This window comes from Myodes glareolus, chromosome 10 (genome assembly GCF_982192425.1).
Source record: "Myodes glareolus chromosome 10, mMyoGla1.1, whole genome shotgun sequence".
NCBI lineage: Eukaryota > Metazoa > Chordata > Mammalia > Rodentia > Cricetidae > Myodes > Myodes glareolus.
Window position 1 is genome coordinate 16251722 of NC_142035.1, and position 13626 is coordinate 16265347.

Consider the following 13626-nt stretch of genomic DNA (forward strand, 5'->3'; position numbering starts at 1 on the left):
AGATGTTAGAGGTGAGACCTAGAAGCTGGAGGAAGGAGGTCTTCTGGGGCCCCACACCAATGTTTGGGGCTGGCGCAATGACTACACATGGGGGCAATGACACCAGTGTGAACAACAGTTGGCACCGTATTGGTCAGCAGCATGTCCCTGATTTCAGTGAGGCCCTCCTTGGTGGACAAGAAGTTCACCTGCTCCCAGATACAAGGCAACAGTTTCTCCAGAGCTGAGTTGTTTTCCAGATGCCCTGTGCAGGCACTGCACAGCATGCTGTGCTGGCTAATCTCCACTGCCAACCTAACAGGATCCAGAATCACCCACGAGCTAATCCTCTGGCCATATCACTTGTTGGTTATCTAAATTAAGGTTAGCGTCTGAGAATGTCTATGAGGATTATCTTGATCACGTTGATTGATGTGGCAAAACATGCCCACTGTGGGTGGAACCATTCCCTCCGCTTGGGTTCTGTGATGTATAAAAAGGAGAACTGGAGCCTCTGAGCACATCCATCCATTTGTTCTGCTCTGCCTTTTGACTAAGATGCAATGTATCCAGCTCCCTCGAGCTCCTGCTGCTGAGCCTTCCCCATCATGCTGGCCTGGAAGCTGCTGCTGGGAGGTAAGCCCTTTCTCCCTGGAGTTGCTTCTGTTTTGTTATTTTATCACAGCAGCAGAATCATAATGAGACCAACGGTGTTCTTGCTCCATGAGCACCATAGTTTTCCCTCTAGGGACATTCAGATCTGCTGCCCCCGTCAGTAGCCCACACTGTCTGTCCCAGCAGCAAAGCATTTTGGGTAATCATACACAAGCCAGATGATCTTAAGGAAGTAGTTGTGTGTCCAGCCTCCACTCCTGCCCCCATCATTGGTAAATCCTGCTTGGAAATCATGATGACGTGTTAGGGATTGCCAAGCAGGGTTTAAAGATGACAACAGGTTAATTAGGTGTAGTGAGGGGCTGCGGGCAGGCCTGCTTTTCGTCCTGCCCAGCTCCCGCACGACTAGCTTAGTCCCAGAAATAACAACACACAAATTGTATTCATTTAAGCACTGCCTGACCCATTATCTCTAGAGAGTTAGTTACTGACTAACTCTCATATCTTGATATTAACCCATTTCTAATAATCTGTATAGCACCACAAGCTGGTGGCTTACCGGAAAAGATTTAGCATGTCTGACCTGGTGGCTGGCTCCATGGCTTCTGCTTCACAGCCCTCTTCCCAGCATTCTGTTCTGTTTACTCCGCCTACCTAATTTTCTGTCCTATCAAAGGGCCAAGGCAGTCTCTTTATTGAACAATGAAAATAACACAATAGACAGATAACCCTCCTCCATCATTTCCCCTTTTTCTGTTTAAACAAAAAAGAAAGGCTTTCATTTTAACATAGTAAAATTACATATAACAAAACAGTTATCAAGCAAGAATTACAGTTACAATATTTATAGCTATATCTTTATCATAATAATGGAAAACTAAAACTATGACTATCCATTCTTCAACTACATCAAAGACTCCAGAAGGATATAATATTACCTAAGTAAACAAGAAGTAAGCAACTTCCAAAACTCTAGAAATGACAGAGATATCTCGCTGCCTGGACAGTCACCCAAAGTTCCTCTGTATCATTGGGGCATCCATTTTCGGCCTTCAGGCCCATAATATCCAGCAGACATTTTCATGAAGCAGGCAATTTTAAAGGCAGTTTAGTCACTATCTGTTGTGTCCTGCAGAATGTCTCGCAGACTCTTTCATGAATCAGGAACCCCGAAAGATCATCTCACCTTTAGGCAAGTTCAGCAGTCCTCCCTCTGCAGGTTCTCTGTGTCCAGTTTATATAACAGTCCAGGCAAGAGCAGTTTCTTGCCCAGATGGCTAACCAACTCCATAAGGAGCCTCTTTGATGCCCATCTTCCTCTTGAAGTAGATTGGTGCTGCCAGGAGCAGACGTGTCTCATTGTCATGAAAAGTCCTAAGTTACTAAAACATTAAATGCCATGTTTTGTAGTCTTTGAAAGATATGAATGTTATCTGAAATATATCTATGCACTTCTAGAAAATCAGACTAACATTACTACAAGCTTGACTATTATCGATGATTATCCATTAAAAACCTATATTTTTAATTATACATTGCATTTTTAAATGAACTACACAATCAAAATCAGGATTATATACACATGTAATAAAACTGATCTTAAAATCCATACCAATTATGGATTAATTGTATGTATTAAAATCCATACAAATTATTCATATCTATATCATATCCCCCTTTAAATGTAAAAGAACATTTATAAGCAATATTTGGGAATATGGACGTAGTTATTTCTCTCCAAACTTCTTCCTGTTGTATAGGGGCGCAGTTAATCAGGTCTTTTATGGTATAACCTGTCTGCCAGGTTTATCTCAGTTGGCAGTTGAGTGAAGTAATTTCTTGAGGGTGTTTACAGCAACCTTTTAGGAGGACGTGGTCTATCATACCATATTGGGATAGAAGCAATCCACAGGGTCTCATCCTCTGTGAAAACAAAAGAAGGACCTCCTTTCCAAAGCATCATATTCTTAGACCCAAATTCTGAAGTCAAGGTATTTTTAAAATATCTATCTTGGATTAGTTCAGCAGCATTTATAAACAAATATCTTTTAGCAGCTGTTGCTCCTTCCTCAGCATTTAAACAATTTAAAGAGAGCATAATAGCATACAGTATCAAGATTCTCTGTGTATTTTCCATCTTTATGCAGCTTTATTTTTAACCTCTATTTCTTTTATTTTTACTTTTACTTTTTGAGACTGGTTCTCTGTATATCTTTGTCCTGGAATAACTCTGTAGACCAGGCTGTCCTTGAACTCAGAGATCTGCCTGTCTCTACCTCCCCAGTGCTGGGATTAAAGGTGTTTGCTACCACACCTTGAACTCACAGAGATCTGTCTGTCTCTGCCTCCCAGGCTTTGGGATTAAAGGCGTGTTCTACCACACCTTAAAGTCACAGAGGTCAATTTACCTCTGCCTCCCAAGTGTTGGGATTAAAGGTGTGTACTACCACACCCAACTACTTTTTTTCTTTCTTTTTTTTACTTTAAGAACTTTAACTTTTATACTGCATATATTTTTAACACACTGTAAAACATTTAGAGGTTTTCTTCATCTTTGAATCTCTCTTTACTGTATATCTCTCTTTTTCTGACCACACGAGTCTTTAAGGAGAGGATTAAAGCCGTGGCTTTGACAGCTAGATCCAGCCCATTTCTCAACTTTCCAGCCTCATGGCTGAGATACCAGTCAGAGCTGTGTTCACTGCCACAACTCTATGGCGTTTCAAGGTCCTTGCCAGCAAGCAAACTGCAACATTCTGCTCACAGACCACACTCAGTCGGACTGCCTGCCTGAAAGAGTCAGAGATTGCCCTGGCAGGACAGTCCAGAAAGCCGGCATTTTAAAACAGCGCAGCTTTTTTCCTGCTACGGCTGAAAACCAAAAAGCTTGCATTCAGCTTTTGATCAACACCATTTAAGTGTTTCGTGGCAGGACCTCTTAATGAGCTGCAGGGTTTTGCAGCTAAAGCTGAGTCAGGAAGCCTCTCTTAGTTGAGAGCCTTGCTTGCCTGTAGCAAGCAGAGCAGACCTGAGAAATTGCTGCTACCATACCAAGAAAACATGCTTTACTCTATTCTTTCCCAAGCTGTCTCAGGCTTTCTGTGGATTCAGTCATCCACGTTGGGCGCCATATGTAGTGGGGGGCTGCGGGCAGGCCTGCTTTTCATCCTGCCCAGCTCCCGCACGGCTAGCTTAGTCCCAGAAATAACAACACACAAATTGTATTCATTTAAGCACTGCCTGGCCCATTATCTCTAGAGAGTTAGTTACTGACTAACTCTCATATCTTGATATTAACCCATTTCTAATAATCTGTATAGCACCACAAGCTGGTGGCTTACCGGAAAAGATTTAGCATGTCTGACCTGGTGGCTGGCTCCATGGCTTCTGCTTCACAGCCCTCTTCCCAGCATTCTGTTCTGTTTACTCCGCCTACCTAATTTTCTGTCCTATCAAAGGGCCAAGGCAGTCTCTTTATTGAACAATGAAAATAACACAATAGACAGATAACCCTCCTCCATCAATTAGGATGCCCGGCAAGAAGCAGAGTGTTCTTTTTCTCCCCTCATAGAAAGAGGGTCAGGAAAGTAAAGGTCAGGTGCATGTTTTGGTTTGGATTGTTCTAGAAGTAGGTCCCAAGACAAGAATTCAAGTGTATTCAAAGATCTGGGCGGTATCCCAAGAAACCCCTAGGAGGGTAGACAAGTAAGGTGGGAAAGGGTCCCAGCATGCTGCTATATTATCAACCCACTTAAACTGTGGGCAGCTGAAGTCTCACCTGGGGATTCTGGGAAATGATTCTTGAAATTTTATCTTAAAATCATTCCACGTGAGGGACAAGGAATCTGAGGTGTGCTGTGACTGGAGGGTCATTGGCTGAGGACTATTTCAGGTGTGTTAATCACCTTGCCTTTCTAGCCTATTTCATTTGGTGATCAAGAAGGTCCCTGCACATTGTTGGGAGCTGGTGTGCCCAGGGAACAGCAAGGCCTGGGATATGAGCCAGAAGAGTCTGTCATACCATGGTTGAAGGTTGACTCTTGTCTAGGCACTGAGCCCCTGCGATCTTATTTTATTTAATTTACATGTGTATCCAAGATCGAATCTTGGTTTGCTCCTCTCTCCCTAGACCTATTCTTCAGCGATGAGGTTGGGTAGATTAACTCAATATTTTACCGTAGGGCAAAATTTAAGAGGCATCCAAACAAGTCCATGAGCTCCACCAACAACCTAGCAATCAAACAGTTTTTAATGCAATATGAAAAAAAAAGAAGAGAAACGATACAAGAAAAATCCATGATGAACAAACTATTAGAACTTTTAATCAACAGGATCAGTAACCTTGCTGAGCTGAACCACATTGGAGCCTGAGGCAAAAGGAAAAATCAGTGCTACTGATTGTGTTCCCGATGAATTGTTTTGTACTCGGTCGAATGTTTAAAAAGTTATTGCATTAAAACGTAGTCTTGATCACTAACCTTTCCCCCACACCCTCATGTCTTTTTCTGATTTCCACTACTGTAATGGAATCCCACAGACAGGGTAAATCACAGAGAGCGGAGGATTATTTAGCTGATCGGTCTGGAGGTTGAGTTCAAGGGCACGGTACCCACTTCTGGCAAGGGCCTTCCTTCATGCCAGTGACTGTCTTCAGAGTCATGAGGTGGTGCCGGGTGTCATAAGGTGAAGGAGCTCATTGGAGACAGCTAAACCGGAGCTTCTGATGGATTCTTGTGGCAACTAGCCCACTTGTCTCTAGTTCCCATGGTTTCTCTTAGGCAGTCGTAAGTATCCTTTTGTCTCTCTCCACAAGCTCAGATGTGTCCACTCCCACTAGGGCTCCCAGGAGTCCCAGTGGCTACTTTGGGACCCTCTTTCCTCCATGTGTCCAGGTCCTCCCACACCTGTGTATATTCTTGTATCAACACAGAAGCGTTCAATCCCATTGTGTTTGCAGAAAGACAATTTTCTTTTTAAATTAAACTCTGCATTTAGCCATTTCTCTGCATGACGTCTTGGGGCACCCCGTGGCACAATCTTAGAGCTTCAGCCATGTAAAATGCCCTCTGATCTTTCTTTAGCCCTTCTGTAGTGGTATTTCTATTTCCTTACCTTTCCACATTGGCACCAGGCCTGACAAAGGTGTTCCCAAATCCTGCTTACAAGAAACTCTAGGCTCACACCTCCATGCTCTGCCCTTGATATGAAAGGGGCGGTCTCTGTAATCAAGGACGTCATTCTGTGTCCTCAGTAAGGCCAGCTTTTAAAGCCACTGTCTCCAGACAGATTCCAGCTAAGCTATGGCCTTTCGATTTTAGGGGTGTGTCTACACTTCTCTTAAAGTATTAAATATTTTTAACATGGAGAAAGGGGCTGAGGAGATAGTTCTTCCTGTTCAAGCTTGAGGAGCTGAGTGCAATTCCCAGCACCTACGGTAAAAGCTGGTCAAGGTGACATGTGACTTTGATCCCAGTACTGGGGAGGTGGAGATGGGAGAATCCCTGGGGCTCGCTGGTCAGCCAGTCTAGCCGAATCGGTGAACTCCGGGTTCAGTGAGGAACCCTGTCTCAAGAACTAGGGTGGGGAATTAATGCAGATCTCCGACATTGACTTTTGGCCTCTGCACCTACTATGTGCACTAATGGACATGCGCACCCATACACACAATAGGGTGAGGGTTGGTTGGAAAATAGGAGATCTGTTTGATAGATTCAGAAACATTGGGGTTGGGGTGATAGATGGCTCAGCAGTTAAGTGTGTATTGTGCCTGTGCAGAGGACTCGAGTGCAGTCTTCTGGGTTAGGCATTCACAACCTTCTGTAACTCCAGCTCCAGGGGATTCTGTCACCTCTGGCCTCCTTGGACACCTGCACTCAATGCTCACATACCCCTACACCTTATACACATAACTCAAAAAATGTTTAAAAAGTCAAAAACATTACCTCTCTAGACAACCAGAGGGGTCCCCGACTTTCTAATACCTTTACTAGTATCTCTAGTATTTGTTATTTCTGGAGAGTTCTGGTAAGTTTTGTCTAGCATTCCCTCCCTATATGAAAGCAGAGACCTCCACTTTCTCCTAGTCATGCTTGTGCTGGGAAATTCTGGTTTTCTTGATGTGATGGCTATCCTTGATTGTCATTTTGACCACATCTGGAATTAACTGAAACCCAAAAATCTGGAATCTGGGTACAGAGGTACAGGGTTATTTCTTCTTCTTCTTCTTCTTCTTCTTCTTCTTCTTCTTCTTCTTCTTCTTCTTCTTCTTCTTCTTCTTCTTCTTTTCTTCTTCTTTCCTTCTCCTTCTTCTTTCCTCCTCCTCCTTCTCCTCCTCCTTCTTCCTCCTCCTCCCTCCTCCTCTTCCTTCTTCCTTCTCCTTCTTCCTCTTCCTTCTCTTCCTCTTCTTCCTCCTCCTCCTCCTTTTTCTTCCTCCTCCTCCTCCTTTTTCTTCTTCCTCCTCCTCCTCTTCTTCCTCTTGTCCTTCGGTTTTGTGAGACAAGGTTTCTCTGTGTAACAGCCCTGGGTATCCTGGAACTTACGCTGTAGACCAAGCTGACCTTGAACTCACAGAAATCTGCCTTCCTCTGCCCCCGCTCCCCCCCCCCCCCAGTGCTGGGATCAAAGGAGTGCACCACCACGCCCTGCTGTTTTCTTTCTTTCTTTTTTGATTGAATCATTTGAAATGGGAGGACCCACATGAAATTCAGATCCTCTGGGATGGGATGACCCATTTTAAATCTGAGTGTCACCCTCTGTGACAGTCTATATAAAGACATGGAAGAAGGAAGCGCTTGCTCTTTGCCTTTGCCCTCACTCTTCACTGGCTATAGAGCCTACTTCTTCAGATTCCAGCTGTACTGAAGACCAATGAGGCAACAACTACTGGACTTTTGGACTTTCTATCAGAGACAGCCACTGTCTGATAGTCGGGCCACTGCCTGTAGAGCACTCGGATCAATCCCACATATAAATACGTTCATTCTGTCAATGCTGTTTCTCTAGAGAGCCCTGACTAAGATAGTTGAGTAGGGTTGCTGCTCAGTCCATGCAGCAAAGTTCATCTGGGTTCTTGGGACCTTGGAATCTTGTCTCAACAAGGGGTTTCGGGAGATGGGTGGGGGGCAGGGAGAACCCAGAAGTTCACCTACATATCTGCAGCCACTCTTCTCTCCTCCATTCACTCATATGTACATTGTGTGTGCACATGAACAGATGTGTGCATGTCCACATATGTGAGCATGTGTGTGAGAACACGTGTGTGCATTTTTCTCCTCTTTCTCCTCCCTCTCTTCTCTTTTGGTCAGGAGTAGGACCTTGTGATAACTGGTGCTGATTGTCAATATGACAAGATCTAGAATTGTAGTGGTATTTTGTTTGTAATCTGACAAATGAAGCTTGCCTGAAGATCAGAATGCAGAAGATCATAGAGGCCGGGTGGTGGAGCACACACTTTTAATCCCAGCACTGGGGAAGCAGAGGCAGATGGATCTCTGTTCAAGGCCAGCCAGAGCTATACAAGATCGATTTAGTCTAAAAGAGAATTAAAACCAGGCAGTTCACACCTTTAATCCCAGTACTTGGGAGTCACACACCTTTAATCCCAGCACTAGGGGGATGGAGAAAGGAGGGAATGCGGCTGGGCAGAGAGAGGAATTATAAAGCAGGAGGAGACAGAAGCTCAGTTGCAGTTTGAAGATTCAGTCTGAGCCTGCAGCCTGAGGATTTGTAGAGACAGGATTGCCCCTTTGGTCTGAGCACTGGTAGAAGTAAGAATGCTCTAGTGGCTGGCTGCTCTGCTTCTCTGGTCTTTCAGCATTAACCCCTATAACTGACTCTGGGCTTTTATTATTAAGAACAATTAGAATTCATGCTACATAGAATCACTTAGAAACAAGCCTCCAGACATGCCCGTGAGTTACCTGGATTAGGGTCGCTTGTGGGCACGTTGGTGAGGGATTCTCCAGAGGAGGTTGAGGTGGGAAGATCCTCCATAACTGTGGGCAGCACCAACCTGAGGGCCAAAGTCCTGGGCTGAAGTAGAAGGAGGAAGCCCTCTGAGCAGCAGCACGCTTTATTCTGCGTTCTGATTGGGGTGTGATCTCTGCAGCTGTGACCTCTCTTTCATGACAGACTGTTCCCTTGAGCAGTGGGCTCAGATAAACCCTTGCTTACCAAAGTCACTGTTGTCCCAGTCCTGAGGAAAGGGACGAATACAGACCCGGAAGGCTGCGAGCAGGTGCAGAGTCAACCCCACAGTTGCACTTGTTACACTTTCTCGTCTGTAGTGGAAATAGCAGGATCACAGGGTTTTTGCTCTTGTGCTTTGGGTATTTGGGGCTTCTGCATTGGGTAGTGTGAATGGCCTGTGTGCTCTAGGGTGCTTAACAACATCTACCCACTAGATGCCAGTAGCAAACCCAGCTATAGCAACCATCAGGTCTTTAGACTTCACCAAACGTTTCCGGGTAGCAAAACCACATCTTCCCTCACCCTTCTATGGAAACAGCTCCAATAATATCCGCCTTATTCCGTTGGTGGCGGTGTGAGTCAGGCCATGTAAAATGCTTATGAGTACAGCTGAGATAGAGTAAGGATTTGCAATGTATGGGTAAAATATATTACTGTTATTAGGATTATCACACTGAAGGCTGCAGGGATTGGGTGGTGGGGGTTCCCACGGAGACACAGGAGAGCCCAGGAGAAGCCACTGTGGTGCCACCGATGTGCAGCAGTTACCTTGTCCACCATTCTAGATGGCACTGATGGTTCCGTTTTCAGGAAATACGGAAACAGCTTGTTAAACGTAGCTGTCCCTGAACTTGGCAACAGCGATGCAGGAGTAGTCACACTCCGAGAGCTGGCAAAGGCTGCAGAGCAGAGCTGTATCTTTAGAAGCTGCCTGGCTAGTGCAGTGCCTTTTCTTTTTTCTTTTCTTTTGTGAGACAGAATCTCATGTGGCTCAGACTGGTCATGGGCTCCCGATCCTCCTGCCTCAGCCTCCTGAGTCCTGGGATTACAGGCGTGCACCACCGTGCCTGACTGATGTACTTCTCAATGCGTGGAATGAGACACCACAGTAGCCAGTCTCTTGACTGTTGGCGTTTAGAAAGAATGACAAACACGAGAGGAACTGTAAATTGTTAGGTCCGGCTTGTGTTTGTTGAGAGCTGCTGCTGAGGACAAGGATGAGTCCCTTTGTCTCAGACTCAAGCACATTCACCTCAAGTGTCCTCAGAGAGTCCTTTTTCCTGGGGCAGTCTGGCCCTCTGACCCTGTGACATGGAGGAAGGAGAACAGCAAACAGCTCTGGGTAGTAAAAGCATTGAACCCCTGAGAACAGCCGGAAGACAGACCATTTACAACAGAGGTTACTGTTGTTTATCCCATGATATAAAAATGTCGAGAGTGGGGGAGGAGAAGCTGGAAGCTCATCGGTGGGGGAAACACACTACCTGGCAGTGTCCCCACTGGGGACTCCAGCATGGCTGCTTCTGCAGGGCTCCTGAGTAGTATCTGCTGGATGCCGACTGTTTTGATGTCTGCTGTCTCTTGGCTGCTTGCTCTTTGTTCTTTTACTTTGGCTTGATACATGATTAATAAACTTGCTTGCTCAAATCCCCAAGTATGGCTATCATAGGTCCTCTCCAGAGAGAATAAACTGAGGTATAGTATCAAAACCTGTGACTTATACTGGGAGACACATCACGGGATTGGTTTGTTTACCACATTCAGATTCGATGGAAATGCTGAATTTCATTTTGAAGAAACAGAACATTTTAAAAAATTTATGTATCTCCCCCTCCGCCCAATTCTATTGACAGACCTCAGGTAAGACAGCTTCTTCTGAGGATCAGCAAGATGGTTCGGTTGCTAAAGATTCATTTCTTGGGATCTCCATGATGGAAAGAGAGAACCAAGTCCCAAAGATTGTCCTCTGACTCCACACATACCCTGTGGCACACATGTGCTCATATGCCCCCTCCAATAAACAAACAAACAAACAAATAAAAAAAGTGTAAGCTTAAGGAAGAAAGAAGCCAAGTGATGGTGGCGCACACCTTTAATTCTAGCACTCGGTAGTCAGAGGTAGGCAGATCTCTGTGAGTTCGAGGCCAGCCTGGTCTACAAGAGCTAGTTCCAGGACAGCTAAGGCTGTTACACAGAAAAACCCTGTCTTGAATCCCCCCCCCCCCAAAAAAAAAAGAAAGAAAGAAAGAAAGAAGAAGAAGAAGAAGAAGAAAGAAGGAGAAGAAGAGGAGGAGGAAGAGGAGGAGGAGGAGGAGGAGGAAGAAGAAGAAGAGGAAGAGGAAGAGGAAGAGGAAGAAGAGGAAGAAGAATGCTCTGAATTGGTCCTGGTGATGAAGGCCTGTAATTCCAAGAACTTGTCAGGTCATGAGGTAGAATGATAGTAAACATAAAGACAGCCTGGGTTACAGAGCGAGTTCAAGTCCAGCCAGGGCTACAGAGTAAGACCTGATTTAAAAAAGAGATAGAATGAGAGACAGAGAGAGAGAGAGGAAAAAAATAAATAAAAAAGGAAAGTAAAAAGAGGCTGGGTGCTCTAGTTCAGTGGTAGAGAGCTTGCGGAGCTTGGCCCAGGGCTGGTGAACACATCTGATGTGGTGAAGACAGCCGCTGCTTGGGTGGCAAGTTGTAGGTGACTTAGAGGGACGAGCAGCAGGTTTCTCAACTCTTAAAATTCACCCGTTGTGGTGGTTAGAAAACAAAGGGTGTGTTGATTTATCGAGGGCCTTGTGCACTCCAGAACTGTCCTCTACCGTAGAACTACCCCTCTCCTGCAACCCCAAAGGATGCACTTAAAGAGCTGTGAGGCCAGCTTGGCACCCCACTGTTGCACGTGCTTCAGGACGAAGGTATTTTACTTACAGCGCCTCTCAGTGACTGCAGCATCTTTGAAGGTTGCGACAGATCAGATACCAGGTGGCACCCTGGCTCATCTTCGCCTTCAGTTTGTCCGGATGGAAATATTTGTAATGCATACACGGGGCAGAACAAATAGAGTTATGACTCATTTTCCACAAATTCTGTCAAGCATTCCATATGCTCCCATGCCTGCTTTTCTACCCTGTTTTCAACTTACAAAGTTTGTTTTTCTTTCCCTCCCTCTGAGACAGTAGGCCACAGGTCCCAGTGGGCACGGGACGTTGTGTCCTCCTCCCCTTTCCTTCCCCAAGGCACAGCAAGCGAGGAACCACATTCTGTCTCTTCCTTAGCCTGGAAGCGCCATTATTCCCTGGCACAGGACATTTTTCCAGCTCATTAGAATCAGGAGCTAAGATAAAGGAGGGCAGAGCCATTAGGTAGCAATTTATATGTAAATGCGCAAGTTGCCAAAGAAAGATTTGGCTCTTGTTCTTTAGCAAACAGTCAAACTGGGACCTCTGGAAGGCTCGAGTCAGCGTCTTCAGCTCATACAGGGGCTCTGGAAATCGCGGGACCCCTCAGCCAACTTCAGGGTGTATCTCCTCGACTTCACTCGAAAGGGACCGCATCCCCCGTCTAGTTATTGCTGTTAAACATCCTGTGAGAAGGACGTCAGGCGGGCAGGAAGGATGAATTTGGCCTCACAGTTCCAATGTGCCATCTGTCATTGCAGGAGTAGGGGAGGAACGGTTGAGAGTTGGAGGTAGCAATTGGGGGGCATGTTGGCAGGAGTTTGAGGCAATTGGTGTCAGTGTACCCTCAGTCAGGCGATAGAGAGAAGGATGTGGCTGTCACCTCACTTTCTTGTTATTCAGTCCAGGACCCCAACCCTAGAATGCTCCTGTTTGTGGTTAAGGTGAGTCTTCTTACCTTAATTAAACCTCATCTAGATGGTTTCTTAGCCTTGGGCTAACCTTATCTAGAAGATCCCTCACAGGCATGCCCTGGGCTAACCTCATCTAGATGATCTTTCACAGGCATGCCCTGGGCTAACCTCATCTAGATGATCTTTCACAGACATGCCCTGGGCTAACCTCATTTAGATGATCTGTCACAGGCATGCCCTGGGCTAACCTCATCTAGATGATCTTTCACAGGCATGCCCTGGGCTAACCTCATCTGGATGATTCCCTCACAAGCATGCCTTTGGCTAACCTCATCTAGATGATCCCTTATATTCGTGTCTTGGGCTAACCTTATCTAGATGATCCCTTACAGGCATGCCCTGGGCTAACCTTATCTAGATGATTCTTCACAGGCATGCCCTGGGCTAACCTCATCCAGATGATCTTAAACAGGCATGTTCTAGGCCTCATCTAGATAGTCCCTCATGGATGTGCAGGATGCTTGTGTCCTAGGTCATTCTAGACCTGCCAAGTTGATAGTATTAGCCATCACAGAGTCTGATGCCTGAGGTAGCACAATGAATAATGTGCAGGACCCATAGGTGACCCCATGCCAGTCCTTGGTCATTTTGTGGGACATCTCAAGAGGACAGAGCCCTTAGCACAAGCCACAGCCTCATTTTCCTTTCTTCTTCCTGAAGTTCCTAGCGGGTTCAGGGTGACGGAAGGTAGGTTCCTTTGGTTTAAACTTCAGTGAGCCTTGTCCTTGACCAGGCCATTGCATTAGCTACTGTTCGGTTGTTTTCATAAAACACATGACTTAAGGTCACTTAAGGAAGAGAGAGTTTATTTTGGCTTATGGTTCCAAAAGTATGATAGCAGAAGCAGGAAGCTGAGAGACCTACTCCACCCCATGTGTATGCACATGTGCATGTGTGCATTTGCAAGTGTGCACGCTTGTTTGTGTGTGTGTGTATCTGTGTTTTTCAAGGATGAGTGCATATTGTACGGCATGTGTGTGGAAGGTCAGCTTTTCCTGGGATTTGCTCTCTCCTTTCACCTTCATGTCAGCTCTGGGGCTTGAACTCGTATTGTTAGGCCTGTGTAGCAAGCACCTTTAGTGGCTGAGCTATGCCACCAGCCCCTCAATTCATCTTTTCAGTGTGGTGAGGAGGGGGAGGGGGTTGAGGAGCACTTCTTTTTCTCCATATCAAGTCTCTAGTTGCTCTAGAACGGTTTGTTG